Source organism: Pseudorca crassidens, chromosome 18 (assembly GCF_039906515.1).
Source record: "Pseudorca crassidens isolate mPseCra1 chromosome 18, mPseCra1.hap1, whole genome shotgun sequence".
In the NCBI taxonomy this organism is placed as follows: Eukaryota; Metazoa; Chordata; class Mammalia; order Artiodactyla; family Delphinidae; genus Pseudorca; species Pseudorca crassidens.
The window spans coordinates 19,134,606-19,160,549 of record NC_090313.1 but is presented as its reverse complement, the minus strand read 5'-3'; the positions used below and the strand labels follow the sequence as shown (position 1 = coordinate 19,160,549).

At 38.9% G+C, this 25,944-nt stretch overlaps 1 long non-coding RNA gene across 2 annotated transcripts in view; it reads right to left on the bottom strand.

The window, feature by feature from the left end:
• LOC137210922 (uncharacterized) overlaps positions 1–25,617 on the bottom strand; it is a 141,482-nt gene extending 115,865 nt beyond the window's left edge. Inside the window, exons 1-3 of one of the 2 annotated variants that reach the window (XR_010936803.1) lie at positions 25,496–25,617; positions 23,534–23,637; positions 13,440–13,477 (exon numbers count right to left, since the gene is read on the bottom strand). This is a non-coding gene — a long non-coding RNA (uncharacterized lncRNA). Of the gene's footprint in view, positions 1–13,439; positions 13,478–23,533; positions 23,657–25,495 lie in introns of those variants that run through there. The other variant, XR_010936802.1, reaches the window with a different exon arrangement.
• Between the last annotated feature and the right edge of the window lie 327 nt (positions 25,618–25,944).

Here is a 25,944-nt window from a genome sequence, read left to right as displayed (position 1 = left end):
TGGTTAATGGGGCTTCCCTGGTGGCGCAGTGGTTGAGAGTCCGCCTGCCGATGCAGGGGACACGGGTTCGTGTCCCGGTCCGGGAAGATCCCACATGCCGCGGAGCGGCTGGGCCCGTGAGCCATGGCCGCTGAGCCTGCGCATCCGGAGCCTGTGCTCCGCAACGGGAGAGGCCACAACAGTGACAGGCCCGCGTACCGCAAAAAAACAAAAAAAATTGGTTAATGAAAATAGCCAAAATGCTTATCCAGCTTCTGTCTCCTGTTCTGGTTCAAAGGTCAGAATACTGGTTGTGCTTTTCAATAATGTGCATCTTAATCCCTTTTAACTCACCAGAAATGAATTTACTGGAAATTCTGCCTTAAATGACCTATACTTCTCACCTTTAATGTGTCAATATTGTGGCACCATTTTTCATATTCTCACAAGTCTACATGTCTTACCAAGAACTCAGGAAGACGCATCAGGCACAAGTAATATGCTCCCATTTGGATGATAAATGTTTATTATAGGCATCTATGGCTGTAAATTTCCCTCTAAGCACTGCTTTAGCTACATGCCGTATATTTCGTATGTGTATCTTCATTTCTATTCATGTCAAAGTAATTTCTAATTTTCCTTGTGATTTCTTCTTTGATCCCCTGTTTATTTAGAAGTGTGTTGCTTAATTTTTATAATACATACTTGTGAATTTTCCAAGTTTCTTTCTTGTTGATTTATTTCTAATTTTATTCCATTGTAGTCAGAGAACATACTTTGTATGATTTCAATTCTTTTAAATTTATTAAAGTTTGTTTTATGGCCTAGCATGTGGCCTATCTTGAACAGTGTTCCATGTATACTTGGGAAGAATGTGTATTCTACAGCTGTTGGGTAAAGTGTTCCAAAGGTATCTGTTAGGTCTAGTTGGTGCATAGTGAAGTTCAAGTCTTCTACTTCCTGTTAATCTTCTGCCTGGTTGTTCTATCCATTATTAGAAGTTAGTTACTGAAGTCTCCAATTATTACTTTTAACTTTTGCCTTGTCTGCCCATCCACCTTCATCTCAAGACTGTCTATCACACTGTCTACCACAATCCACATGGTTATGGCAGTGGGGCTTCTAGTGGCCATGTTTTAAATGTTATCAGGTCCTACTCATCACTCATGGATTGAGAGAGATCAGGAGTGAGCATTCAAACCTGAACTACTCCAATCAACTAGGCACTTTCCTAAGGAAATTAAGAACTGGACCAGAGAATCACCAACACTATTTTTCAATGGAACAAATAATGGCTTATACAAGAAATGGAAAACTAAGGAAGACGGGCTTTAATCAGATTTATATACATACAGAAGGAGAGAATAAGTACATGCCCACAAATGATTTCCCTTTTTTTTTTTTTACCTCCAACTCAATCTGTTCTTAAGGCCCTACTATAACTCTGACCTTGGATCACAGGAAAAACCTCTGTAGCATCATAATACATGTCCCATTTTTACATATACTAGCCTCAAGAAGTTTCTATTTATTTCTACCAGAAAAGAGCAATAAACATATAATGGAAATATTCTTGTTGCATTAATGAACAGCTCAGTTGATAAAATAAAATGTGGGGCAAATTAAAAATATCACCTAGAACTGGCATTCCAAAAAGAATACCAGTTGTGGAAAATGGAAGAATTTCTTTACCAAAAAATTTCTAGCAAGAGATTTAAATCTAGAAAGTTAACCTAAGAAAATCAGGGATAAAAAAAAACATATATGTACTAGTAGACCATAGTCACATTGTTTGTAATAGTGAAGAATGTCAAAAAATCAGAGATTATCTGTTTAAGATTGTGGAATTTATTATAAATTACTTGGTATTCATAAAATAAAATATATACAAGATCATAAAATTACTATGAAGATCTGTCTACCTAGATACGAAAGAATTTCTGTGAATTATTAAAGGAAGGAATCCAAATAATTTTGTAAACCATCCCACTTTGACAAATAAGTATCTGCTGGTGTGTTTGCGTGTGTGTGTGTAATGGAGAATATTGGATAGATATTCTTCAGCAATGTGTTAACAGTTATTATCCCCTGGTTTGTGGACTGAAGGAAAATTTTTGCTAAACTTAAAAAAATTAATATTGTTTACATTATTTATAATAAGCATATATATATAATTACAGGAAATAAGGCTATTTTTATTTTGATAAAAAAGAAAGAAATGTATGTGGCCAGAGATTTTTCTGTTGAGAAGAAAACCACAGAAACTCAAATGTTAAAAGATAACATGAAATGAAGTCAAAGTCCAAATCCTGGGGCACTGAGAAAAGGCCTTGTGTCCAGGCAGTGTGAAAGAACTCCGGAGGACTGGGTTATTTCTCTTTTAGTAATTCTAGAAAGGTAAGTAGGGAAGTCTGGTAAGGGGTAGAAAAGAAGTTCAAGTTTGATGAATAGATTTGTATCCTAAAGATCCTGAAGAAAATTTTTGGAATATCTTCCAGGAATAATAATAAAAAAAAATGGTAGGAATGCCTTGGGTGTGGACTTAGGCCGTTTAATTCTACTAAGTTAATTTAACAATTTGCCTTCCACCCTGTGCAGACCTTCCATTTGTCTTTCTGTGCCCTCCAGCCCTTGTCTCCACCCCCTCTGCTCTGTGAGTTCCAATCGGAATCAAAGCCAAGGCCTCCGCAGCCCTCGGGATTCTGGTTTGGCTGACGGGAGGGAGAAGAGGCTGGACAGGAAAGGGGGTGGAGAGTGACACTAGTTAGATGGTTCGTTCCTCGGGCGGCGCCTCCCCACCCACTAAAGCGGACAGGGCTTCTCTTCTCAGCATTTCTATCCTCCAAGCCTAAGGATGGAAATACACCCCTCTGCCAGTGTTGCACTCAGCCCCTGGGGTTCCCTGCTCTCTGCCTTCACCTCTGAAAAGAGTTCCTTTATTAAATTCCTCCAATTACTCAGCATGATGCGCCAGCTGTTTCCTGCAGGAACCTCGCTAATACAAAAACCTATCTGTAAAACGGATTAGCAGGTTCTACCCTTCTGTTCTTTATAGGAAACTACTTCATTAGGTAATTGCTCCTGGAGCAATTACAAAGGAGTCTGCAGCAGACCTGGTCAGCACTAGGTCCATATCGTCACATCTCTCCACTGGTTTCTTTCATTTTCATCCCCTAAGCTAACACCTGTTCTTCCTGATTGCCAAAACCCTTCCACCCATGCACAGGAAAGATGGAAGTGCCCAGAAATGTACATGCCCCACCGCTACCTCACGGCAGCCAATCAATGACACCACGTGTGGTGTAGAAACACTTCGGCTCCCTCATCCTTGCCTAGGACAGATCTGAGTCTGACATAGCCTCTCTCTGGATACACGTTGCTGGATTCGGTCGCAGTTGCTCTCGGTGGGATTTAACTTGATATCACAAGCTTGCTTTGATTCTTCCCTTCCCCTCCCCACCCATCGCGTCCCTGTTTCAGGTCCCCACTCATCTATGTGTTTTTCCTGGATACATTTCCTAATAAATCACTTTCACTTAAAGCCTCATCCCAGGGTCTGCTTCCAGGCAACCCAATCTAAGTCCGAACTGCATGATATGCATCAGAAAATAAATTTTAGAAAATATAAAATGATACAAAATAATAAGAATTCCTTTAAAACAGGCAAATAGACATATGTCTGAAAGAAATCTGTGTCAGGTAAATTTAGATTTTTTTTTGATAAATGGTGATTTAATATAATTAATTTGGGGCATTGACAGAATTTCCTAAAAAGCAATGCTCAGGGAAGAACTGATTCACTTTCTCTGACATCACTTTAATGTTGAGATGTTAAATTCTAAGAGCATGAACTCTGATGAGCTCCAGTTATCTGTTACGTGTGGGTGTGGCACTTTGAAGGGTAAGGAGGAAGCATTCTGCTGTTTTTTCATAGAACAAGATTGGAAAAAAGCAGTGGGTGCTCATTGAACTAGCTCCGCTTGGAGAGATCTCTCAGCCCCATTTTTCCATACTCCAGGCCCCCCAGACCTGACTCATCATTAACTTCTCTAGAGAAGAACAACCATCTTTGTAAAATCAGAGTGAAGGATGGAGAAGAGACTAAAAATACACCGTTCATTAGTTTCCTATTTCAGCCTTTACTTTGATAGTAAAGCGCCAGGAGTTTATAGTGGTTTACACAAAACCATTCAGATCATTAGTGGAAGGGTAGGGATGTAGACCCAAGTACCCAAAGTTCTAGTTAAGAGCAGTTCCACTACTGATACTAGCTTTTCCACTTTTAAAACTACTGAAATATTCTTCCAGATTCTAAGAGAGATACAAATTTAATCTTTCACCACCTTTTGATTTTTTTTTAATTGAGAAAATTATATCAGAAAATTAAATGATTTGCTTACTTTAATTACAAAAGTTGATGGAAATTAATTATTTATAAAGTCATTAGAAAGTTTACCTTCTTTATTATGAGGCTGACTTAAAAGTGAGGGATGGAAGAGTGTGGGCCACCCTCTCTCCCTTCCCAGAAGGCAGGCAGTGTCACAGCCCCCCTACAGGAAGGGAGCCAGGTGTCACCAACCACTCTGAGGAGAATGCTTAATGTAAAAAGACATGTTTCATAACCAAAATGGAAGACGTATATTCAAGTCAACAAAAGAAACATAAAATATTGAAATAATTTCCTCCCTAATCTTTTCTTTGTTTATTTATTGAGCTGAAAAGATTTCTAAGCAATTTGTCAATTTAGAATTTCTAAGCAATTTGTCAATTTAGAATGAAATATTGAAAGAATAATTACAATATTTCTATGCCTACAGAAGATAGTCCTGATGTAAATAACTTTTTCAAAAAAGATAGCCTGATAAATTCAGGTACCTAAATTATTTCCATTGGTACATTTTTCAAAACCTAATAAGCAGGCATAAGATCTATGAGTGAGTTCTCCCTGCACACTGGTATCCCTGGTTTGGGTTTTGGTTTAGGCCTGGCCAGTTTGAATATACTTATAAAAGCCATTCTACAAAGTTTACATGCACATCAATGACTATAAGTTAAAAGTGAGAAGATATAGTACATGATAGACTCCGTAGGAACAAATCTTGATGAGAAAGTTAAAAACTATTTTACAAACACACTTACAGTTATCAAATTTTGCTTGTGCTTTTTGATCAGTCTGAATAGCATACATAGTCTAAATGCAGGTTTTTAATTATTTTGTAAAGCTTCCTTTCCAAGAGAAAAGAGACCACTACTAAGTTGATTTTTAGTCATTTACAAATTAAAACTCAGAAATGTTATACCGTCCTGTGATAAAACTACACATTCTATTTCTGTAAAGTTTGCTTCTGCCTACATGCAAAACTAACATTGTTAGAGGAAGTTATGGAAAGAATAATTAACTTTGAGAAAAAAAGAACTATAAATGTGAACAAAATAATACCCTTTAGAAAACAATCACCTCATAATTAGAGCCATTCTGGAGAAAGTTAGTGCGTGTGTTGTTTTTGTTGTATGCAGACACAAAATTATCTTTGAAATGGAATCTTCATTAGTTTCCTCTAACATTAACCTCTACAGCAGAGACCTGAGCCTAACGTGAGAGTTCAAACTCAAATCAACGCTCACCAGCTGTGTGACGTTGGGCAGGTTACATAACCCTTCTGAGCCTGTTTCCTCATCGATCGAATGGAAATGTTAATAATAGGAATTATCTCATAGCATTACTGTGAGGATTAAAATGAATCAATACACAGAAATACTTAGAAGAAGGCCTGGCACAGAGTTACACTGTATATGTTTCATCATTATTGTTCCCATTGTATCATAGTTGCTCAATAAACATTTGCTGAATTAAATGCTCCTCCAAAATAAAACAATGTAGAGCAGTCCTAATCAGATAACACAAAGTATTCTCACATTTGATAAATATGCAAGTTTGAAGGCTGGTATTTGCAAAGCAAGGAGTGGCTTATGCAGTGCTATCTGAGGGGCTCTGAGAACCCCCCATCATTCCCATAAATTCTGCTCTAGTGCCTGAAGCCCACCCAATAAGACTTTGGCCAAACCACTGAAAGTCCATTTAAAAAACAGATGATAAAGAGTGGAAAGAGGTGATATTACATATTAAAACATAGTCAACCACTCAGAACAAGGTGGGGAATTTAAATAATACCTACTGATACTTTAGCCATATAGTTTATTAGATTACGTCAACTAGTTACAGTCAGTGGGATTCTACCAGAGAAAACAAGGAAGCTTAACAGGAGACTGCTGGAAGGGCTCTGTGATAAGGTAAGAGCAATAAATTGCCTACTTAATTTTTTTTCAGAGGCTAGCATACCTCTGTCATCTCAGAATGCCATCAATACTATTTTAAAACAAGAATTTTCAACCTCAGGATGTAGGTGGTAGTGTGTCTAGCTTTTGAAGTCACTGACAAAAAGATCTGATAATGTTCCATGTTATGACACTTCCATTATCCCACAAAATAAAGACTTTCTTGTTGTTTTTTTTTTAAAGTGGTTCCATGCTTCAAAGGGAAAGCTTGTCTCCACCTAACACTGGTGGTTTCATCTATACTGCGTGCAGAGTACAAATTGCAGTGCAGGAGTTAGTGTAGATCAGTTGCTGTCACAATTAGAGAGCCTGACATTGGGTTCCAACGGTAGACACTGCTGCTATATAACCTTGACCTGAAACATCTGAAGGCGGACAAAGAACTTAGAAACAACTGGTGTGCTGTGAGGCGCAAATGGCGCTAGTTTGTAATACACAGCTATTGAACTAATTCCAGAAAGTTCAGTGCCTTAGTATTACTTTGAGTTCCAAGGTCTGGGTTAATATGCTCAGTGTGTGTGTTACGATAGGAACTAAAGATTGGAAGCTATGTAGTAACCCTTCGATACTTCTAATGAATGTTACGTAAACTTGAGGCGGGGGCAGGGGGTCTCTTATATAACATTCCTCTCCTTCCTTCCCAAACTCTCATAAGACAGATAGAGCCATCAGACTGATGGAGGCTGCAGTGTCAGTTCTCTTAAGGCTAAAAGCTAGCTCACAGGACACAAAGGCAGGTGTGCTGGCAGATGACCTGCTAACACTCACGTGAATTTCCTTTTCACACTTCCTAATCCCAAGATGTGGCAGAAGCAAAGTCAATTGCACTACTCATGGAAGAGAGCAGACTAGAGTGTACTTTCTCTATAGGTAGGCAGTTCTCTCCCACAAAAAAGGAAGAGTGAGGCAAACATGCCAGCTCCCTCCTCCTCACTGATAAACTAGAGAACTGCTCCTTTCTACATAGAGAGAGTCCAGAAAAAAACGTCCGGCATGTAGTTTTCAGCAGGGGTGCAGACATATTACCAGAGGACTTTGGGAAATGTACGTAGGTGCACCTGGCATTTAGCGGGTGAGTGCCAGAGTTGCCGAACATCGTACAGAGCACACTACACTCCCAGGCAATGAACAATCATCCTGCCTAAAATCCAGCAGCACTCCAGTTGAGAAGCACTGCTGGGGACCCTTTCACAGGGAAACAGGAACGGCAAGGAACGAGTGACCCACAGCTTTGTGAGTGGATGTGTGTGTGCACATGCATAGCTGCACCTACGGGAATACAGCTAAGGTCATGTGAACTCTTACTTGCTTTTTTTAAAATTAAGGTACTTATCACCCTTTTTAGCGGGCAGTTCTGAGACATCACTACCACCAAGATACAGGAAAATTCTATCATTCCAGAAATCCCCCCATGCCTTTTGCAGTCAGCCCTTCCTATGCGAATCCCTTAGCAACTACCAACTTGTTTTCTGTCCTAATAATTCTGCCTGTTCCAGAACACCATATAAACAGAAGCATACCTTTCAATCTGGCTTCTTTCACTTAGCATAGCCCATCTGAGATCCATTCATGTTACTGTATGGATCAGTGTCTGTTCCTGCTTGTTGCTCAGTGATATTCCACTGTGAGGATGAACCAGTTTGCTTATCCATTCCCCCATTAAGGGGCACTTCCTGTGAAGTTTTAACCTTTAGAGACGTAAGTTGCTGGTAAAATACTTATATTTACAGGCCAGATGCAAACCTGAACTTGCTTCATCCTTTCCCATGTTCTCTACCACCTCCTCCAGGACACCAGTCTGATGCAGGTGACCCCAATTTGTGAACACACATTTCTCATACATGCTACTATCACATCATTTACTACATCGTAATACTCAGTTTCTCCTAACAGACTTTAAACTCAATTAATATTTACTGAATACATGTTTGAACAAATGAATGACCAATGAATGAAAGGGCTCTTACACACGATATATCAACAATGATTTAAGTAATATATCAGCTACCAACTCAAATATTTTGTCCTCCAACTACTTTGAAAGCAGAAAATTTGAAACTGCCTGTCTGCAAAAGGATGTGTTGCTCAGACATTAGATTTTAACTTCTGAGTGTGTAAGAAGTACGTCAGGAAAGCTTTACCGAGACTTAAGTGACCATTAATTATGACCATAACTCCTTCAGCTGGGAGCACTTCTTTTTGACTTATATGCTGAGCCCTGCAAGTCTCCCTACTAAAACCACCAAACCTATGGGTGGTCTTGGGGACCCCTCAGCACACCTGGAATACGCAGAAAGGGTGGGAAAAAGTCCAAACATAGTTCACTTCAATATATATTTTCCAATACAATATCTTTAAGAACTTTTTTATAACATTAATTTTTCTAAAATATACTCTAAGCATGTTTCCATCCAAACCTTGAACTGACATATTTTGATTATTCTATTTGTGAAAAGTGTTCTCAATATAGCCTGAATGGCACAATCTCACTTCCCTTCTATAAGAAATAAAATACCTTTAATATTGATAACTAAAGGTTGTCTCATCAAGATTAAACTGATAAAGATCAAAATGCATTTATTTTATCCACATTTATAACTTTAGAAAATTAGTAGAAAAACATAGTTTCTCTTTAATTTGTAATGAGATATAATATAAATGAATATACTATAATAGCTAAAATTCAACTTATCTGTATTCTTTGAAAAATGTTTATGTGCAAGTATTGAAGTCCTAGATTCACCTTAGTAGAATAATTAAAGAATAATCAAGCATCAGAGTCAGAAACAACCCATTTAACTATACATATCATGACTGAACTTTTTTAATGTACTCAATGAAATGGAAAGGCATATATACTGTTAAAGTGAATCTATCCCTGACCTACTATATGATTTTAGACTTTGTCTATAGATGGCAGAAAATATTAAATATTAGATGGTAAAATAAGATAAGACTTAGCCATAATTGGAATAAATATTTCATAATATGACTTATTATGAATCTCAAAAAAATCATAACAAAATCTTAGCCTTAGACTTTTAGTCAATGAATCATGAACAAATTGGTAGCACCTGAAAATATTTCAGTTAGAATTTAAAAGGCATTGTCAATAATCTATGTTTGCTTTGGTTATTTGAAGGTAATTTTTAAAAAATCGTCCCAAGGATGAATATTGAGAATAGTGGAAAAGAGTGGTTTATTTTTACATACATGGGGAAAACGTTTTTACTGTTCACTATTTCATACTGATATTTGTTTAGATGTGCTTTCCTGAGACTCTCCTGCTAAAGTAGTGCACTTTTCATAAGAGGACAGATGATGAAAATAAAAAGAAAACCTTTGAATAAATGTGCCCATTAATCCCACAGTGCAACGCTACCAAACACCTGAATTCAAAAGATTCCATGAAGATCCCATACAGAGCAAAATACCCTGCTTTCTAAATGCCATACTCTATGCTTAAGAGAATATGTACAAGGAGGGAAAGATGGTAATCTCTGAGGGGTTTTGTGCTTTGTCCGTCCTTAAAGCTTTCACAGAAGTATCCAAAGGGGTCTAAAACTCTGTAGTAAGATTTGGGGTGAAGAGGGATGCTTTACTTAGATAAAATGGAAGAAGTATTATTGTGAAAGCAATCACAGACTAATTTTAGGAAAGAGTTCATAGTAAAGTGGAAGATCTGAAAACTGTTCCTTAAAAGCACCTGGGCTTGGGATTCCCTGGTGGCGCAGTGGTTAAGAGTCCGCCTGCCCATACAGGGGACCCGGGTTCGTGCCCCGGTCCGGGAAGATCCCACATGCCGCGGAGCGGCTGGGCCTGTGAGCCATGGCCGCCGAGCCTGCGCGTCCGGAGCCTGTGCGCCGCAGCGGGACAGGCCGCGGCAGTGAGAGGGCCCGCGTACCGCAAAAAGGAAAAAGAAAAAAAAAAACAGCTGGGCTTTCTTACCCCTTGGAAAGTTTTCTTTCACTCCCAGATTATATGTGTCCCAGTTTGAAGGCCACTGGTGACAACAAGCGCTTTCCTAAATGTTCCAAGAATTCTTTGTATTGATAACTTAACTCCCACATCCAGTTGCAAGTAGGACTATATTGCTGACCTGACCTGCTATGGATCATATAGGATAAACTTGGAAATTGAGACTTGTGCTTAACTCATTTCCGGGGCTTTCTTTCTAATGGTTTCTGTGGTTCTTTGTAGACTCCACACCACTTCACTCCCAATGTGCTGGCCTTTTTATTACTCTGTCTTGTCAGCATAGGTAGCAGCTCTATTAAACTACTAATGATAGTAATGTATTTTGTCCTGCCCGAGAAGAACAGTATTATCAGATATAAAATCTCCAGTGTCAAGAATATATACCCCCGACATTAATACAGTGACTTACGTTGGTAGATCTTACTGTGAATGTCTTTGTAATGCAGGCAAATATATGCATTTCCAATGTGGACATGAGCTTTTGCATTTCTTATGTTGAAACTTGGGTTCTTTTATAGAAGAACTCATGGGACGTAAAACATAAAAAGTGGAGAACTACTGGTTTAGGAAACAGAAAATCAACTGGGGCAATAACCATCCCTTTTCATATATCTCTGGTCAGCAATTGCAGAATTTTGAACCATGACTTCCTATAATTTAGTTAATAATTTCCCCAAACCAGAAATAACATGTATGATTCTCAATATATTTTTAATAAACTTTTTCTAAAAGTATAACATTAAGGTTATCCAATCATCCAGAATTAGCATAGTCATTCTCTAAAGTGGTTAAAGTAGTGAAATAAATTAAAGGAAACTAACTGAGGTGACACAGAGGTATATCTAGAAATAAAACTCAAGGCAATTTTTGGTTCAGTTATTTATCACCCCACCAAGCCATACCTTTTGTAGTTAATAATTACGCATTCCTTCTCTTACATTGTTTATGCCCTTTGTACCATCAGTCCTTCCAAGTGATTATTTGGAATATGTTTTCAAATATTGGCCTTCACTTTCCTCCTCATCTGTGATATTTTCAACACACCCAATAGTGATAGAGGGGATAGAGAGAGAGAGAGATGGAATGAAAGGCAAGAGGAAAAAATTTTTAAAAGATTATTTTGAAAATCTGGATACAGATGAATATCATGTTAGATAGATGGTTATATATGAAAATAACCCATTCTATCTGATAAGAGAAAGAAAAATAGAATCATTATTGCTTATAACATCCTAGTTTTGTCATAATATTTCTGCTATAGAAGGTTCAATACAGTAACAAAGGTATCCACATAAAACAAGGTTAGTACCAGCTAACAAGTAGAATTGAGAATAAATGAATCTGATTATTTCTAAAAATCTAGAAAAACAACTTTCTATTTAATTTATATTATAATTTGTTAGCAACCCAGTTCAGCCTATTCAAAAGAAATATGTTTCTAATGCATATCTATAATTCAAATATAAAGGAAAAGAAACCAGTATAAACTATGCATTCTGTTATTATATTTAATTTCTTTTGCTTTAAGTACATCCTTACTAGCTCTTTAGAAACCAATTTTTTATCCAAGATGGCAGTTTCAGGAATTATGTAAAAAGTTTCTGCACGGGCTTCCCTGGTGGCACACTGGTTAAGAGTCCGCCTGCCGATGGAGGGGACACGGGTTCGTGCCCTGGTCCGGGAAGATCCCACGTGCCACGGAGCGGCTGGGCCCGTGAGCCATGGCCGCTGAGCCTGCGCGTCCGGAGCCTGTGCTCCGCAACGGGAGAGGCCATAGCAGTGAGAGGCCCGCGTACCGCAAAAAAAAAAAAAAAAAAAAAAGTTTCTGCATATTTCTTACTTAAAATTTCAACTGGACTATTTTACAGTTTCTAAAAGATAATTCAGACCAATCTCATACACAATAATGTGTATTTTTTTTCAAGAGAAGTGATATTTATGCTTTGCCAATATCTCAGAAAGCACAGCTATCCCAATCGCTATAAAATGAATAGTAAAATGCTACGAAACCATCTATATTCTGTCTATAACGGCAAATGAAAATATTAAGGAAACCTTCAGCTATGTGGAAGAAGGGAAATATGTAAAAAGAAAAGTTGGTCAATTTACTTGAACTTCTTTTCCTTCAAATATCCAAGAGTCAACACATAGTGATTACGCAGAAGTTAAATAAGCTGAGAAAACCTCCAAATATTTGAAATTCACATTTTTCCCTCAGTCTTAAATTCCTCTGAGAATTGCACTTAATTCGGAAATGCTTGGGAATGCAGCTCCTAATTCCCCCCGAAGAGAAGTTTCTTTCCATTTTGATTTCCTCAGCCACAAACTAATCAGTCTTAATTGCTCCCAGCTGTGATTTCTTCTCCCAGGGGTTGCTTCCCGCTGGTACCCAAACAGTACAAAATCATGCAGTTTTGTTAAACTCCAGTAAATACATGGGAGCTTTGTAGAACCTAATTTACTATACAGGAGCTCAAGCACTGTAACTAGCAAGTAAACTTTCACTCAACTTTGAAAGCTGACAACATAATGAAGATCACTTTTCTCCCAAGAGGTGACAAGATACTGGATAATTGAAAATTATATTTTCTACCATTACAGATTCAACAGAATATTATTTATATTTCTATTTGTAATGTGTGTGTATGCTTGCATGTAAGTGGTAACATATATAAACACATACATATATATTAAAGTTGTGTTATATGTAAAATATTTTCCTTGTATATTTGGAATTTTTACTGAAATAATTTTAGGAAAAAGAAAAAATAGTTCAGAACTACATGATGCTGTCTTGAAACAAAGTACTTTGTGATAACACCAAGAAAGTGAATTAAAATTTTAAACTTGCCACGTTAAGGTCTTCAGAAAATTAAATAATTGTCTCTCTTAAATTTTTACTATTTAACCTCAAAAACTGAAAAAAAAAGATTATAAAAATCTTTTCAGGTTTTTTAAATCCTATTTATCAGATCATTTTGAAGTGATATCACCTGAAAAGAATATCAGGATATTATGTTTTCTATTTACTCACTGTACAAACTGAACCATTTAGTTATTTTTCATGAATCAATCTCTAGTAATTAGTTTTGCACAAAGATTGAAAAAGAAGCAACAACAACAAAAATGATTAGAATATATATTACCTGGTATGATGTCACTGTCCATGGATGTCCTCAAATTCCTGTTTGAAAATCACAGAAGGGGACAGGCGTTAAAAAGGCAGAATTAGAGGAAACCATAAACAAAACAAAAAGACCACCCTCAGAATGGGAGAAAATATTTGCAAATGAAGCAACTGACAAAGGATTAATCTCCAAAATTTACAAGCAGCTCATGCAGCTCAATATCAAAAAAACAAACAACCCAATCGAAAAATGGGCAGAAGACCTAAATAGACATTTCTCCAAAGAAGATATACAGATTGCCAACAAACACATGAAAGGATGCTCAACATCATTAATCATTAGAGAAATGCAAATCAAAACTACAAAGATGTATCACCTCACACCAGTCAGAATGGCCATCATCAAAAAATCTACAAACAGTAAATACTAGACAGGTGTGGAAAAAAAGGGACCCCCCCCCCCTTGCATTGTTGGTGGGAATGTAAATTGGTACAGCCACTATGGAGAACAGTATGGAGGTTCTTTAAAAACTAAAGACAGAATTACCATAGGAACCAGCAATCCCACTACCGGGCATATGCCCTGAGAAAACCATAATTCAAAAAGAGTCATGTACCAAAATGTTCATTGCAGCTCTATTTACAATAGCCAGGACATGGAAGCAACCTAAGTGTCTATTGACAGATGAATGGATAAAGAATATGTGGCACAAATATGCAATGGAATATTACTCAGCTATAAAAAGAAACGAAATTGAGTTATTTGTAGTGAGGTGGATGGACCTAGTGAAGTCAGAAAGAGAAAAACAAATACTGTATGCTAACACATATATATAGAATCTAAAAAAAAAAGTGGTTATGAAGAACCTAGGGGCAGGACAGGAATAAAGACACAGACGTAGAGAATGGGCTTGAGGCCACAGGGAGGGGAGGGGGAAGGGTAAATTGGACGAAGTGAGAGAGTGGCATGGACTTATATATATTACCAAATGCAAAACAGATAGCTAATGGGAAGCAGCTGCATAGCACAGGGAGCTCAGCTCGGTGCTTTGTGACCACCTAGAAGGGTGGGATAGGAGGGTGGGAGGGAGATGCAAGAGGGAGGAGATATGGAGATATACATACACGTGTAGCTGATTTACTTTGTTATAAAGCAGAAACTAACACACCATTGTAAAGCAATTATACTCCAATAAAGATGTTAAAAAAACAAGAGAGTATTCTAAAATTCTAGCATTATCAGGCAAGTGGTAAAAATAATAATTTAGGAGAGAGAGGGGGAAGATGGCGGAAGAGAAAGACGCGGAGATCACCTTCCTCCCCACAGATACATCAGAAATACATCTACACGTGGAACAACTACAGAACACCTACTGAACGCTGGCAGAAGACCTCAGACCTCCCAAAAGGCAAGAAACTCCCCACGTACCTGGGTAGGGCAAAAGAAAAAAGAATAAACGGAGACAAAAGAATAGGGACGGGACCTGCACCAGTGGGAGGGAGCTGTGAAGGAGGAGAGGTTTCCCCACACTAGGAAGCCCCTTCGCGGGTGGAGACTGCGGGTGGCGGAGGGGGGAAGCTTCGGAGCCGCGGAGGAGAGCACAGCAACAGGGGTGCGGAGGGCAAATCAGAGAGATTCCCGAACAGAGGATCAGGGCCGACCGGCACTCACCTGCCCGGGCGGGTGGGGCTGGGAGCTGAGGCTTGGGCTTCGGAGGTTGGAGCTCAGGGAGAGGACTGGCGGCGTGAACACAGCCTGCAGGGGGTTAGTGCACCACGGCTAACCGGGAGGAAGTCCGGGAAAAAGTCTGGAGCTGCCGAAGAGGCAAGAGACTTTTTCTTCCCTCTTTGTTTCCTGGTGCGCGAGGAGAGGGGATTAAGAGCGCTGCTTAAAGAAGCTCCAGAGACGGGCGCAAGCCGCGGCTAAGAGCGCGAGCCCCAGAGACGGGCATGAGACGCTAAGGCTGCTGCCGCTGCCGCCAAGAAGCCTGTGTGCGAGCACAGGTCACTCTCCACACCTCCTTTCTGGGGAGCCTGTGCAGCCCGCCACTGCCAGGGTCCCGGAACCCAGAGACAACTTCCCCAGGAGAACGCACGACACGCCTCAGGCTGCTGCAACTTCACGCCGGCCTCTGGCAACGCAGGCCCCGCCCCGCCTACGTGTCCCTCCCTCCCCCCGGCCTGAGTGAGCCAGAGCCCCCGCGTCAGCGGCTCCTTTAATACCATCCTGTCTGAGCGAAGAACAGACGCCCTCCAGTGACGTAACGCAGAGGCGGGGCCAAATCCAAAGTTGAGCCCCGGGAGCTGTGCGAACAGAGAAGAGAAAGGGAAATCCCTCCCAGCAGCCTCAGAAGAAGCGGATTAAATCTCCGCAGTCAGGGCTTTCCTGTTGGCACAGTGATTGAAAGTCCACTTGCCGACGCAGCGGCCACGGGTTCGTGCCCCAGTCCGGGAAAATCCCACATGCTGGCTCCCGTGAGCCATGGCCTCTGAGCCTGCGCATCCAGAGCCTGTGCTCCGCAGCGAGAGAAGCCACAACAGTGGCTCCTTCCTCCCTCCCTCCTCTCTTTCTTTCTTTCTTTCTACTTCTACTAATTCTTTCTTTCTACTTTTTCTCCCTTTTCTTCTGAGCCGTGTGGATGAAAGGCTCTTGGTGCTGCAGCCAGGAGTCAGTGCTGTGCCTCTGAGGTGGGAGAGACAACTTCGGGACACTGGTCCACAAGAGACCTCCCAGCTCCACGTAATATCAAACGGCGAAAATCTCCCAGAGATCTCCATCTCGACACCAGCACCCAGCTTCACTCAACGACCAGCAAGCTACAGTGCTGGATATCCTATGCCAAACAACTAGCAAGACAGGAACACAACCCCACCCATTAGCAGAGAGGCTGCCCAAAATCATAATAAGTCCATAGACACCCCATAACACACCACCAGACGTGGACCTGCCCACCAGAAAGACAAGATCCAGCCTCATCCACCAGAACACAGGCACTAGTCCCCTCCACCAGGAAGCCTACACAACCCACTGAACCAACCTTAGCCACTGGGGACAGACACCAAAAACAACGGGAACTACGAACCTGCAGCCTGTGAAAAGGAGACCCCAAACACAGTAAGATAAGCAAAATGAGAAGACAGAAAAACACACAGCAGATGAAGGAGCAAGATAAAAACCCACCAGACATAACAAATGAAGAGGAAATAGGCAGTCTACCTGAAAAAGAATTCAGAATAATGATAGTAAAGATGATCCAAAATCTTGGAAATAGAATAGACAAAATGCAAGAAACATTTAACAAGGACCTAGAAGAACTAAAGATGAAACAAACAACGATGAACAACACAATAAATGAAATTAAAAATACTCTAGATGGGATCAATAGCAGAATAACTGAGGCAGAAGAACAGATAAGTGACCTGGAAGATAAAATAGTGGAAATAACTACTTCAGAGCAGAATAAAGAAAAAAGAATGAAAAGAACTGAGGACAGTCTCAGAGACCTCTGGGACAACATTAAATGCACCAACATTCAAATTAAAGGGGTTCCAGAAGAAGAAGAGAAAAAGAAAGGGACTGAGAAAATATATGAAGAGATGATAGTTGAAAACTTCCCTAATATGGGAAAGGAAATAGTTAATCAAGTCCAGGAAGCACAGAGAGTCCCATACAGGATAAATCCAAGGAGAAACACGCCAAGACACATATGAAGCAAACTGTCAAAAATTAAATACAAAGAAAACATATTAAAAGCAGCAAGGGAAAAACAACAAATAACACACAAGGGAATCCCCATAAGGTTAACAGCTGATCTCTCAGCAGAAACTCTGCAAGCCAGAAGGGACTGGCAGGACATATTTAAAGTGATGAAGGAGAAAAACCTGCAACCAAGATTACTCTACCCAGCAAGGATCTCATTCAGATTTGATGGAGAAATTAAAACCTTAACAGACAAGCAAAAGCTGAGAGAGTTCAGCACCACCAAACCAGCTTTACAACAAATGCTAAAAGAACTTCTCTAGGCAAGAAACACAAGGGAAGGAAAAGACCTACAATAAAAAACCCAAAACAATTAAGAAAATGGGAATAGGAACATACATATAAATAAAACATAGGTAGAACACTCTATGACATAAATCACAGCAAGATCCTTTTTGACCCACCTCCTAGAGAAATGGAAATAAAAACAAAAATAAACAAATGGGACCTAATGAAACTTCAAAGCTTTTGCACAGCAAAGGAAACCATAAACAAGACCAAAAGACAACCCTCAGAATGGGAGAAAATGTTTGCAAATGAAGCAACTGACAAAGGATTAATCTCCAAAATTTACAAGCAGCTCATGCAGCTGAATAAGAAAAAAACAAATAACCCAATCCAACAATGGGCAGAAGACCTAAATAGACATTTCTCCAAAGAAGATATACAGTTTGCCAACAAACACATGAAAGAATGCTCAACATCATTAATCATTAGAGAAATGCAAATGAAAACTACAATGAGATATCATCTCAGACTGGTCAGAATGGCCATCATCAAAAAATCTAGAAACAATAAATGCTGGAGAGGGTGTGGAGAAAAGGGAACACTCTTGCACTGCTGGTGGGAATGTGAATTGGTACAGCCACTGTGGAGAACAGTATGGAGGTTCCTTAAAAATGCCAATAGAACTGCCATATGACCCAGCAATCCCACTACTGGGCATATACCCTGAGAAAACCATAATTCAAAAAGAGTCATGTACCAAAATGTTCATTGCAGCTCTATTTACAATAGCCAGGAGATGGAAGCACCCTAAGTGTCTATCATCAGATGAATGGATAAAGAAGATGTGGCACATATATACAATGGAATATTACTCAGCCATAAAAGGAAACGAAATTAAGTTATTTGTAGCGAGGTGGATGGACCTAGAGTCTGTCATACAGAGTGAAGTAAGTCAGAAAGAGAAAGACAAATACCATATGCTAACACATATATATGGAATCTAAGGGGAAAAAAATGTCATGAAGAACCTAGGGGTAAGATGGGAATAAAGACAGACCTACTAGAGAATGGACTTGAGGATATGGGGAGGGGGAAGGGTAAGCTGTGACAATGGGAGAGAGTGGCATGGACATATATACACTACCAAACGTAAAATAGATAGCTAGTGGGAATCAGCTGCATAGCACAGGGAGATCAGCTCGGTGCTTTGTGACCACCTAGTGGGGTGGGATAGGGAGGGTGGGAGGGAGGGAGACGCAAGAGGGAAGAGATATGGGAACATATGTATATGTATAACTGATTCACTTTGTTATAAAGCAGAAATTAACACACCATTGTAAAGCAATTATACTCCAATAAAGATGTAAAAAAAATAATAATAATTTAAGGTAGACCCTAATAAAGATGCACGTAGCACCCTCTAGAACCATACTGTATAATAGATTTTTCTGAAATGAGAGAAATGTCCTATATCTGTACCGACAATATCTTAACCATTAGCCATATGAGATGATTATCCACTTGAAATGTGGCTAGTGTGACTGAGGAACTAAAATTTTTATTTTATTTAAATAGCCACCTGCAGCTAGCAGCTACCACATTGTTCTTAGAAGAGAAAATTTAAATAATAAAAAATTATATTTTTTTATTCAAATTAAAAGCAAAGAAGTAAAGAAAACATAACAGCTTCCCTGGTGGCGCAGTGGTTGAGAGTCCGCCTGCCGATGCTAGGGAACGCGGGTTCGTGACCCGGTCCGGGAGGATCCCACGTGCCGCGGGGCGGCTGGGCCCGTGAGCCATGGCCGCTGAGCCTGCGCGTGCGGAGCCTGTGCTCCGCAACGGGAGAGGCCACAGCAGTGAGAGGCCCGCGTACCGCCAAAAAAAAAAAAAAAAAAAAAAACCATAACAATACAGGTGGTCCAAAAAGATAACAAATAATACAATGATATCTATAAACTCAACTGCATCAATATTACATTAAATGAATTTGGACTAAATACTCCAAATAAAAGGCAAACTACAGGCTGCTTACATCCAACTATATAGTACTTATAAAAAGAAAAACACACTTTAAATACAAGGGCACAGAAAGTTTGAGAAAAGAAGGATAGGAAAACCTGTACCATGCTAATAATAATACTTGATAGATGATAGACACATAGATAGTGCAGTTCTATCAGTAGAAGTTAAATTAGATGTTAAGGTAAGAAGGATTCCCACAGATAAAAAGGCATATTTCATAATGCTAAAGAGACCAATCAAGAGAAAGATATCACAATCCTAAATCTATGTGTATCCAAAAACATAGCTTCAAAAAATATAAGCAAAATTTGACAGAAATAAAGAAAATGTGCATCCCCAATCATATATGAAGATTTTAACACAGGTCTCTAGATAGCTGGCAGATAAATCATACAAAAATAGTAAAGATATAAAATATCTCGAATTAACAAACTTTACCTAATTAGCATATGTAAAATGTGCTAGAGTGATAGAATTAACATTTGTTTCAAATATTTATGGGCTATTTACCAAAACTGACCATAATCTGGACCATAATGAAAGCAAACTTTAAAATGTTGAAATAATTCAGAATATGTTCTGACATAAGAAATAATTATCAAAGACATATCAATGAGAAAAAGACAAACTAATAGGAAAAAAAGCCACCAAAAATATTGAACAGGAACCAGTTCATTAAAAATATATCAAGATGTCTAATAACATATGAAAAAGTGCTCAACATCATTAGTCATCAGTGAAATTCAATTTAAAACCACAGTGAGAGGCTATTATAATTACACAGGAATGGCTAAAATGAAAAAACAAAAGACGGTATCAAGTGTTAGTAATGACATGGAACAAGTGTAACTTTCATATACTGTCGATGGAAATGTAAATTGGTACAACCAGTGTGGAAAACTGTTCATTACAGTAAGCTATATGTATGCATCCTCTTATGACCCTGTAATTTCATGCCTAGTTATACAAAGAACAGAAATTTGTACAAATGTTCATCAAAACACATATGCTAGAAGGTTCACATGAGCACTATTCCTAGTAAATTCAAACTGGAAAAAAAATCCATCATCAGTAGAATGGATAAATAAATTGTGCTATATTCATGCTGTGGATTACTATAGGGCAATAAGAAATTAACAAATTAAAACTACATTCAACAGGAATAAATCTCAGACATAAAATGTTGAGTCAAAGAAGCCAGATACTGTGTGGTTCCATGTATATAAAGTTCAAGATCAAGCAAAACTACACTATGTCAGTCTGGAAGGTATATTGACTGGAAGGGTGAGTGAAGAGGCTTCAGGAATGCTGGTAATATTCCGTTTCTTGATCTGGGTTCTGGGGTTACTGATCTGTTCATTTTGTGGAAGTTCCTTGAGTTCTACATTTATTATTAGTCCTCTTTTTGTATGTATGTATGTTTCACTAAAATGTTTGCCCTGAGGTTTAAATATGGAGGTATTGATTGGGAAGGTATCTTTACAGAAGTTGTCTACTCAGCCTTTGCTTTTATATCAAGCTAATCTTAAACTGAAATTGAAGATGTATATTTCATATAAAATTGAGATATATATTTCAGATTTATCATCTTCCAGAGATAGTTTCAGTTATATTCTAGGCACCCAAACCTTACCATTTTTACGGCTCCAAAAATACACTCTCTTTCCTATTGGGAGTCCTGACATGAGGGGTGTGTCTCACATATGATCAGTTTCCAACAGTTGTTCTGCACTTTGAGTTCTCAGTTCTTGCTTTCTGTAAACTGGGATAGTTCATTGTTTCATATTTATGCTGAGGCTGACCGTCATGTTTCTGGTAATTTTTTTTTTATCTCAGGAAATAAGTAAGTGATTCCCACATCTTACCTTCAGGTCTCTGAGGGCTGAGGCAGTGGTTAGTCACAGGAGAACCATGCCTCCAGTTCCCTAGGCTTTTGTTTTTATCTCAGCCCTTTTCTTCTCAAAGCCCATGAGCACTGATAACCTTCTGGGCTTGAGAATATTAAAGCACTGCTTCATTCTATACCTAGTACTTCTACCACACTTGACATCCATCCTTACCTGTTTATTCTGGCCTACGCTACCAGATTCCTTTCTCATTCATGGTAACTCTCCAACAGGAACTCTTCATATCCATCCTTGCTTCCAGGTCCATCAGTCTATCAGTCTGTTTCTATATATCTGAGCCCTAATTATATATAGTGTTCAAGTTCTTTCTCAAGGGACTGGTTGGGTCCCTATGAATGAAGCAATGTTCCTGAACATTCTTAAGTTAAGAATGTCCCTAAATATTTTATGAATTAGGACACTTTTCTGCCAAATGTCAAAAAAATTATTACCTGTCTCTATCCACAAATATATCAAAGTCTCAACTTTGTACTTTCCAGGATACCAAAATAAGTGTCAAAAATCAATTTTGCAGGGCAGGCAAGAGATAAATCAATTCAGAGAGTTGTAAGAGCAGCGTCTTAAATTTCAGTCCAAGATTAGCCTGATGTAAAACAAAGGCTGAATAGACAACTTCTTCAAAGATACCTTCCCAATCAATACCCCCATATACAAACATCAGTTCAGTCAGGTGTGAGTGACAGCAGAAAAGGAAAGTTTGCTAAGGATACCCCCTTTGCTTGGTGTTTTTAAGCCTCTCCTTTTCTCACTTAGTTTTGTTTTGTTTTGTTTTGTTTAATTCTCTCCTACTTGGGTAGATATAGTGATCAGCATGAGAGCTCTTTCAAAGGCCATCAATCTGAGTTGCTACCCATGATAAGAAAACGAACTATTGAAAATCACTCACATTTGTCTGCTGAGGTCTTCTTTTCCTAGATCTCTATGATTATATTGTTCTTGTTCATCTAAAATTGTGAATTGGCTCCAGTGAATTGCATTCATTTATACATATCTTTATCTTCAGCTTCAGTTTTGGGAAAACACAGTTTGTTCACAGTAGGTTAAGTTTTGGGGTAACACAAAGTCCCAAAATCTCGGTGGCCTAAAAAAGTTTTATTCCTCACTTAAGCAAATAGGTGGTGAGCCTGGCTGATGCTTAAGGGGAATCCGTTTTCTATGTAACAACCCAGGGTCTCCAGATCAATATTTGCTTCCATGACCACATGGCAAGGGTAAAAGCACTGAAGAGTCTCAAAATTAAGGATTCATCCTGGAAGAAACATGGGTCACTTCTCCTCACATTCCATTAGGAACGTAAGTCAATGGCCACACATTTGCCCTTAAGAGGGCAGAGAAGTGTCATCCCTCACTGCAGTCTTGTCCTAACAGAAGGCAAAAATGAACTATTTGTTAAATAAAAATATGTTGAGCAACTAATGCTTTATACTGGTCAGCCAATCTAGACCAAATTTTAATTAATATAAAGGAGAAAGAAACAATCAACATGAAGAAAGCAAACACTAGATAAGGAAGGGAAAAGAGTTCCTACTCTATTAGGGAATCAATTTTGCATAGCTTCATAGAACAATTCTGAGACCAATCTTAGCTCAATAGGAAAGACTGATTTAACAGGTAAATGACATCAGCCAAGAGCACAAGAATGAGAAGTATTGCTGTATCATGGATTGACTTATTGCCCCAATTCCAGCCCTCTTTCTGCATCCATACTTTTGCATGACCTCAGGAAGGACAGAGTAGACTTTTCTATCCTTTGACTTGGGGTTGGCTCTGTAACTTGTTTCAGTCAATGGCATGTGGGTAGAAGTAAGCAATTTCTGAATCAAGACCTTAATGTCCTCCTGTGTTTCCACTTGCTCTCTGCCGTTTTCATGAGAAGAATATACCTCGGGCTTCCCTGGTGGCGCAGTGGTTAAGAATCCACCTGCCAACGCAAGGGACACGGGTTCGAGCCCCGGTCCAGGAAGATCCCACATGCCGTGGAGCAACTGAGCCCGTGCGCCACAACTACTGAAGCCCACGTACCACAACTACTGAAGCCCGCACACCCTAGGGCCCTTGGTCTGCAGCAAGAGAAGCCACCGCAATAAGAAGCCCACACTCGCCACAACTAGAGAAAGCCCAGGTGCAGCAATGAAGACCCAATGCAGCCAAAAATAAAAATAAAATAGATTTATTTAAAAAAAACAAAAAACATACCTCAAGTGGTGCTGTGGTCATATCAGAAGGATGAGAGATACATGATAGGAAACCATCCTGGTCGCCACAGCCTGAAGAAGAGCTGCCCCAGGCATCCCATAAATCTGCAGAGAGAAGCAAAGTCACAAAGCTGAGCCCAGCCTACATCAGCTGAACTTCTGCCAACCTTCAGAGAGACAAGAACAGTTACAAACTACTGTTGTTTTAAGCCATGGAACTTCTGGGTAATTTGTTTTGCAGTAAGAACTAATCAATATATGGTACATGTGCCAGACACTGGCCATTCATAAAGTACAATGGATGAAAAAAAACAAAAAAAACAAATCCAGAATCTAGAAGACAAAAAGGATTGGAGATTGCCACACAAAGAAAAAGAAAAGCATTCTTGAGGATTAGGAAAGAAAAGTAAAAATGAATATATTTAATGTGACTTTTTTTTAATAATCAAGATACATGAACTAAGAGTGTATGTTCTGGTTTGTGACTATATTTACATGAAAAAGCTTCAAAGTTACAAAATTTGACATTTTTATATAAGATATGATTTTATTTAAAAATCAGGAAACAACGAAGTTGGAACACACCCAATAATATACATGAGTGCCATTAATAATCAGCCTATAAAATTATAAACTTGAACATGATGTTTATTACAAAATCCTTTTGTATTAGAATTAAAGGGATGTCTGAATTTTGAAGGCAGTGACTTTTGGAAAAACAAGAGAAAGCATTAGTTCAAAGAGTAAAACCATGGAATTCAGTGACTTAAAAAAATATATAAAAATGTAAACAAATTTTTACAGCATAAACTTCAGAATGACAGTTTTTCAAATGAGATCATGACATATTTAAGAAAGCTAATTTGAAATACCTTCTGAAATGGAGACTGATGTCAAGAGGGTAGCCAGGCCTTAGCTAATATATGCAAAGCAAATTTTGATTTGGCAGGACTATGACTCCAACCCAAACTTTTTATATTTTCATAAATAGGAAAGGGTTAAAGTGAAAAAAGAGCAGTAAGAGGGTCAGGAGCATGTAGGAACAATAGTTGATGACCTGGTTAAAATGACCCCAAACCATTTTGTTTTTTCATTGATATTACTAAGAGATTCAAACCCAAGGATTCTCAGGTTCGCTTGCATCAGAATCACTTAGGATGCTTTTTAAAATACAGGTGCCCAGGCCCCACCTCAGATTCCATTGGCATGATGTTGGTATTTGTTAAAAGATCCCTAGGCCATTTAAATTGTAACCAAGGTTAATAATCATCACTACTTTGACCTATCCCAGGTATACATAAGTCAATTAATGATTAATTACAGTTGCCAACTCTCCAGTCCCAGGCTGTTCCCTGTCTGGTTGCATTCAACCTGATTGGGTCATGTGCTCTGATTACCTAAACTTGGAAGAACGGTCACGTTATTAAATATTTACAAAGTAACACAGTGATACTTTTGTAAGCTGTGTCTCACAGTCGTCAAGGTGGATTACATAACAGATAAAGGCAACAGATTACCAGTTAACCCTAAAAAGAATCTGCTATATCTATAGAAATGACTATGTATGCCAAAAATACTAGTTCCCAGTTATATGAAGCAGAGTGCATGTTTAGTTTCAACATTATGCTGTGGAAGGGACTGAAAAACAGAAAACTCCAATGTCTTAGGTTCGACTTGTGTAAAATAGAAGACATTTAAAATATAGATTACATAATACTGAGCTATATTTACAGGTGATTTATAAAAGAGACACAGAAGAAATATTAGCTGAATATCGACTGAAGTCCAGGTGTAGGAGCTAGGTACGTGGAATACAATAGGGCACAGAGTAACTTACCAAAAGGAAAGAAGAAATTAAAGAAGATGGGAAGGAGGAAGGGAGAGAGGAAGAGAGAAAGAAAGAGAAAATCAATCTGGGGGGAAATCAAGCAAAATAAATACAATGGAACAATTTCAAGCTTACAACTTGCCAATCTTGCTACTTGATTGAAGTGATTACAATACAAAACTCCTTTTGGAGTTATTTTCTGTAAATAAAAATGATGTGCTTGCAACCGTAGAACATCTCTAATGCTCTTAGTTACGTGGAGCCTGCAAAACATCAGGTAAAAAAATAGGTGATAAGATCCTGAGCTGTTTTAGCAAGAAAAAAGCCTTTAACAGTAAGGACTGCGCTCACTGCCCATGTTTCTCTTCCAAAAGGCAATTTGACTGTAACTCTCCCAGATTTGGAAGTTACTCATCCGACTCACGGGGGGACGGGGGAAATTTATCAGCCTCCTCCCACCACGGCTGGGCAGAGGATAGAACAAAAGGGCAGTAGACAACATGAGCAAGAGTCAGCCAAGTTTCCTGCCCAGGCAAACAGAGAGGATAGGAGGAGAGGAAAGAAAATGGTAACAGAAGCTTTTT